Consider the following 6,710-nt stretch of genomic DNA (forward strand, 5'->3'; position numbering starts at 1 on the left):
GGTTAAGGCAATGGATATAAAAGCTATATTTAAAAGTTAAACCACTCCCAAAGAAACCATAACTGCCACCCTAGCAGATATAGGCACATCCATGTTTATTGTGGCTTTGTTCACAATAGCAAAGAGCTGGAAACAACCCAAGTGCCCGTCAACAAATGAATGGATAGAGAAGCGCTGGTGCATTCACAACAATGGAATACTATGCAGCATTGAAAAACAAGGAACTCATGAAATATTATGCAAAATGGATGACCCCGGAGGACATTATGCTGAGTGAAATATCTCAGTCACAAAAGGACAAATATTGCACAGGGCCACTGTTGAAAATGGGACTGACATCAGGGTTGAGGGAAGACACAAAAGGAGGGGAGGAATGATGTATATTGCATTGAAACAGAAGAGGAAAAGAACTGTTAAAAGGGACATATGAATGGGTCTTCTTGTCATTACAGAAGTCCAGCGTGAAGGCTGCATAGTGGAGTGGACTTGGGGCGGGGAAGGGATTGCATAACAATGAAAGAGTTTTTCTTTTTCTTTTCAAGGAGAAGAGTGAATGAGGGATGGAGTGGGTAGGTAGAAAAGTGCAACAATGAATGACTGGAAACCCTAAGTCTCTGTAAACTTTCATTAAAATTAATTTTTAAAAAAGTTATACCACTCTTACATGTTGGGATTGGGATTTATCTAGTTAAAAGCTTTACTTTCTGACATTGAATATGCATGCTTTAAAATTTTAAGTATTTTGGAATCTCTGTTTCTTAGTGCTGAATAAGTAGAAATGACGAAAATTTGCCAGATTGAAATAGATAAAAAAACAACACAATGAAAATTACTGAAGGATGACAACTGGCCAGAAAAATGTGCATTAACTTTAGGGGATAATGGTTTAATAGTTATTAAGCTATGTGGTTATTAAAATCACAAGAAAAATACCAAGATTATAATATATAATAGACAAATGTGCAAAGGTGGAAAAAATTTAAGTTAAATGACATAAGCTTTGTGATGGCATTTTAATTCCTGATCAAGTAAAAAAACTTAAAAATACATTCTGTGATGTTCACAAAATTGCTGCAGTTATTCATTAGAAGTGTTGTTGTTGTTGTATACTGTCAAGTTGGAACCAACCCACAGCTGACCCTCCAGTGAGTTTTCAGAGGCAGTAAATCACACAGGAGAAGATTGCCCATCCTCCTGCGGAGCAGCTGGTGCATTTGAAGCGAGTGCCTTTGGGTTTGCAGTTCCTTGCAATAGCAGTATGAATTTGAAAGCAGAAAGCAGATCTACTTTGTGAATGTGAATCATAGGAATGCTTATCACCTTTGAACTCAATGACATTAATCTTAAGAATTTACCATAAGAACATGATATAATGGAAAAACTGTCCAATTAGAAATGGAATAAATATGGAATAGGCGAATTGTTCATTAAAACAGGCTACATTGAAGTAATAGACTTATGCAATTACAGAATTAAGAAGACATACATTATGCTCATTCGCAGGGGAATGAATACCTAAAAATGGTATTTATAACAATGTGAATGTGGTATTGCAAACGATCCTAATATTTTCCATTATTTTATAATGAACATTTTCAAAAATAGGGAAAAGTTAAGAATTTTATAGTGACTACCCATATACTATCATCACTTCAATTCTGCCATTAACATTTTATACTTTGTCAAGTAATTGATTCAGTAACTGGGGGTAGGTGTATCAGAGATAATAAGATTGGTACAAGGTAGAGTTTAGGGCTATTGTACATAGGGTCACTGAGTTGCAGGCGACTTGATAGCAAACAACAACAACAACAACAACAACAACAACAGCAACAAGCTTATTGCTTTTAATTTTGTTCACCTGGTAGTGGAGCAGTAATGTGCTATTGTCTTGAGAGCGCTTCTTTTTCTTAGTAGAGAGATGAATTAAATTTCAGGTAAGAGGCTCAAAGAATGGTTTCCTATAAGTCTATATATGGCCACTAGGTGTCGCTCTGGTCACACCATCCTGTAATCAGCAGCTGCAGGAAAAATTTTAGCAAGAACTACTTTAAATAAAATCAGTGACTGGATTAAATGGGGGCAGGTATATCAGACTGTAAGATTGGCACAGGGTAGAGGGGGGTTTAGGGCTGTTGTACATAGAGTCGCTATAAGTCAACGGCACATAACAATTCATTTATTTGGGGGGTAAGCGTGGAATTAGTTTTTTCTCTCATTAAAAACTAAAGTAATAATTACATATTAACACAGAATCAATCATGAATCGCAGCTCAGCACCAAACATGACCACTACCACAGAATAAAAAAACCCGTTCTTCAAAGGTCAAGAACTTGGTCTGAATGATTGATTTTATTGTTAAAAAATAGCGCCGTTCCTCTTGTCTGAAACAACCTTTTTTACTCCATAGTACTCAGTTTTATGATTATGATAGGTATAACCTGTATATATGTTATCAGCTGTTTAAAAATATTTAGATTAGTCATGGAAATGCATATACTGAGTTTTTGTTATTTTTCTTATGTAGTAAAACTTATAATTTTTCTTTTGCATGATTGATTAAACATATCCAACTCTGTAAGGTTTGAGCCTGTACCTAGTACATTGTCGAGCAATCTAGAAAGAATGTTTTAAAACTTTTGCTGAAGGCTATTTTACAATTGGCAGATTTACCCAGAAAAGTATGCTTATTTCATTATTTCAATGATGAAAAAAAATTCTAATGTCCTTTATTGTTTTTTTAAAAAGTCTCTGTTGTTGTTAAGAGCCAGAGAGTCGCAGGCGACTCATAGCGACCCTATGAAGGAGAGTCCTTGATGCTTGGGTGCCTTTCATCCTCTCTCCAAGTTCATAAGATTTCCGGAGGCAAGCTGTTATGGAAGTGGATGCCACTCCTCCTTACACGCTTGTTCAATCGGGGAGCTCCACCCCACTTTCAGTCCGCATTGGGTAGCCCACCATTAACACATTTGACACATCCGTGCCACAGTGTTCAGCCTCACAGCAACCACAAGTGACCGCGGGATGCCAACTTGTACACCAGGGCTATATGACCTCTAGATGAAAATATTTTTGTTTTTATTTATTAAAGAGAAAACTTAAATTTTGAAGGTAAGGAAAGCCTAGCTCTGTTGAGGTTCATTTTCTAAAAAAGATTTTTCTTTTATTTTTCTTAGTGGAATCCTTAGTTTCTTCCCATTTTAGGATGTCACCAATTGCCAGTTTGCTTCTGTCTTAGAATAAAATCATGGAGGCAATGATCCAACATTATGATCTAGTAAACTAACTGGAATAACTAGTTGTTGTTACATACCATAAAGTTGGAACTGACCCATAGTTGACCCTCCATTGAGTTTTCAGAGGTGGTTAATCACCCTGGAAGAGATTGCCGATCCTCCCACAGGTCAGCTGGTGGCCTTGAACCTAGTGTGTTCAGGTTTTCAATTCAGTTTCTTGTCACTAGGCCACTAGAGCTCCTTGGAATAATTAGAGGGGCATTACAACATGTATTTTTTTAAAAAAGAAGAGACTATTTGATAAACTATTTGCCATAACAAATAATTTTATTGGTTTTTTTAAAAATAATTTTTACAAAATGAAGTTATTCAGAGTAAAACATCTTGGGGTAATTTTGTGTAAATGGAGGAAGTATATGTCTGAAGTATTTAGTGTCATGATTTTGAGGTTGTGATAAAATTAATTCCTCAAGGAAGCAGGCAAGAAAAATGGACAAAGATTCATTGTTTATAGAAGAATTTTTATTTTATAGAAAGAATTCTCATTTTTGTCCCATAGAAACAAAACAAATTTACTTTGCTCAAAAATGAAATTATAATCTAATATTTTTGTATTATAATTTATTGTAATACTGTTTTGCATGCATTCTTTCAAGTTTGGTTTTGTATTTTGAATTTTTATTTCAATACAAAATGGAAAATAGGTTAAAAGTCAACAATAAGAATAAAGTTAAATAAATTGTGATTTATGCAAATATTTGATGAAATATTACGTAGTAATTACAAATAAGTGAAATATTGCCTATTTTGGTCACCACATAACTCTGCTCTCAAGTCCATGCTGATTTACAGGGACTGTTCATTGAGTTTAAGGTTTAAATCTTTTTTTTTTCTTTTAATTATTTTTGTTGTATTATTTTTTACGTGTACCGTCAAATCAGATCTGACTGGCACGGGAGGAGATTGCCCCCTCCTTCTCCAGCAGAGCATCTGGTGGATTTGAACCGCGTACCTCTGGGATTGCAGTGTAGTGTCTTGCCACTAGGCCACCAGAGCTTAAGGTTTAAATCTTAATGGAAGAGATTGTCCATCTTTTCCCCAAGGAGTCATTGGTAGATTTGTAACCTTTTGACTAGCCATGCCACGTATTATGGACTATGTCACCAGCACTCCTTTTTTTTCCCCAGGAATGTACAAATGTCTTTTTTTATTCAAAAATACAAAATAAATTATCTGTTGGCATGGACAATGACAGCAGTAAACCCCATTACATATTGTCAACTAAAACCAGTAACTGATGGTTATAGTGATTTTCTTAGACATCAGCCAGCCTTTTCTCCCACCATTTCCTTCCACTGACTTCTCTGAAGTTATTGGTGAGGAACAATGCCTTGCACTTCCTGTCACAGTTCATTAATAAGTGGTAAAGCACTATCTGGGTATTAGAACATGCCTCCTCCCATACCACCCATTCCACCTCCCGTTCCACCCATGCCCGGGTCCTTCTCTTCTTTAGGAATTTCTGTGACTACAACTTCTGCTGTGGTTAACAGAGACGCGACTCCAGCAGCATCCAACAAAGAAGTTCTTACAACCTTAGTTAGATCAATGATTCCTTTTTCTACCATATTCACAAAATCTCCAAGCATAGCATCATAACCGATTTCTGAGGAACTCTGCAAAATTTTCTCAACTATTAATGATCCTTCAACACCAGCATTCTTGGCAATGGTCATTGCAGGAATTTTGAGTGTTCTTTTAATAATTTCAATACCAATTTTTTGATCTTCATTAGCTGGAGTGAGTGAGTCCAAAGCTGGAATGCACCGAAGCAGAGCACAGCCTCCTCCAAGAACAATGCCTTCTTCAACGGCAGCTCGTGTTGCGTTAAGGGCATCTGTAACTCTGTCTTTCTTTTCATTTACTTCCATGTCACTTGTCCCACCAACTTTCAGCACTGCCACTCCATCTGAAAGTTTTGCCAGACGTTCATTCAGTTTTTCTTTTTCATATTCACTAGTTGTAATGTCTAATTGCTCGATGATTTCTTGAATATGTTTTTCAATTTGAGCCCTGTCACCTTTGCCTTTCAAGAGCATGGCATCATCTTTGGTCACAATGACCTCTCCAACTTTTTCCAAGTCATGCAGCTGAACATCTTCAAGATTCAGGGTCAATCCCTCTTCTCCAAACACTGCTCCACCAGTAGCAATTGCCATGTCTTTAGGCTGGTTCTTTCTATTGTCACCAAAACCTGGAGCTTTGACGGCTACAACCTGAAGCCCAACTTTTAGCCTATTCAATACAAGAGTACTTAGAGCTTCTCCATCAACATCTTCAGCAATTATGACCAAAGGCTTACGGTGAGCACTGGCAATTTAGAGCAGGTACAATGGACTGGACACTAGAAATTTTCTTTTTGCTCAATAAAACATATGCATCCTGGAATTCACATTTCTGACCTTTTGATGTATTAATAAAATATGGGGAAATATAGCCTCGGTCAAACTTCATGCCTTCAATAATTTCTAATTCGTCATTCAGTGTTTTTCCATCCTTTACTGTAATGACACCCTTTCTCCCAACGTTTTTCATTGCATCTGAAATGATGGTGCCAATTTCTTTATCTCCATTTGCAGAAATTGTAGCAACTTGAGCAATTTCTTCAGGAGTTGTCACAGGTTTAGACTGCTTCTTAAGCTCAGCAATTACAGCATCAACAGCCAACATCACACCTCTCCTGATTTCCACTGAATTAGCACCTTTGCTAATCTTCTCGAAGCCTTCCTTGGCAATAGAGCGTGCCAGTACAGTAGCTGTGGTAGTACCATCTCCAGCCTCTTCATTTGTGTTATTGGCAACATCCTGAACAAGCTTGGCCCCAATATTTTTGTATTTATCCTTCAAGTCAATTGATTTTGCAACAGTTACACCATCTTTTGTAACTTTGGGACTTCCCCATCTCTGTTCAATAATGACTGTTCTTCCCTTTGGCCCCATAGTAACAGCTACAGCATCAGCTAAAAGGTCTACACCTTGAAGCATTAAGGCTCGGGCATCAGCACCAAATTTGACATCTTTGGCATAAGCCCGAGTTAAATGAGGAGCCAGGGCCCTAGACACTGGCCTCATCTGCCGAAGGACTGCAGGTAATCGGAGCATTTCTGCAGGGCGGACGGCGAGCGGGAGTGCACGCGGAAAGCAAGGCCGTCAGCGAGGAGTGAGGGACAGAGTCCAGAACTCCTTTTTTAATAACATGGAAAGAAAATTCTCGGCCACAGTGACTTAGGTTTCTGCGACTGTTAAATCACAATGGAAGGGGAAAGCTCATCTTTCTAATCCACCGGTGGCTCCACACAGATGGGGAGGTGTAGCCTTTGTTTAACAGCCTTATGGACTATGCCACCATTGTTATGTTCTATCGAGTCAAGTGGGACCCATAGCAACCCTGTGAACAGCCGACCCAAACTGTC

At 37.8% G+C, this 6,710-nt stretch overlaps 1 pseudogene across 1 annotated transcript; it reads right to left on the reverse strand.

Moving 5' to 3' along the window:
- Positions 1-4,427: 4,427 nt before the first annotated feature.
- LOC102872470 lies at positions 4,428-6,469 on the reverse strand (annotated as a pseudogene). Its single transcript, XR_438828.1, has one exon. The product of XR_438828.1 is annotated as a heat shock 60kDa protein 1 (chaperonin) pseudogene (transcript).
- Positions 6,470-6,710: the final 241 nt, after the last annotated feature.

The sequence above is a fragment of the Elephantulus edwardii genome, unplaced genomic scaffold (genome assembly GCF_000299155.1).
Source record: "Elephantulus edwardii isolate Elephantulus edwardi_28Jun2011 unplaced genomic scaffold, EleEdw1.0 scaffold00007, whole genome shotgun sequence".
Lineage (NCBI taxonomy): Eukaryota > Metazoa > Chordata > Mammalia > Macroscelidea > Macroscelididae > Elephantulus > Elephantulus edwardii.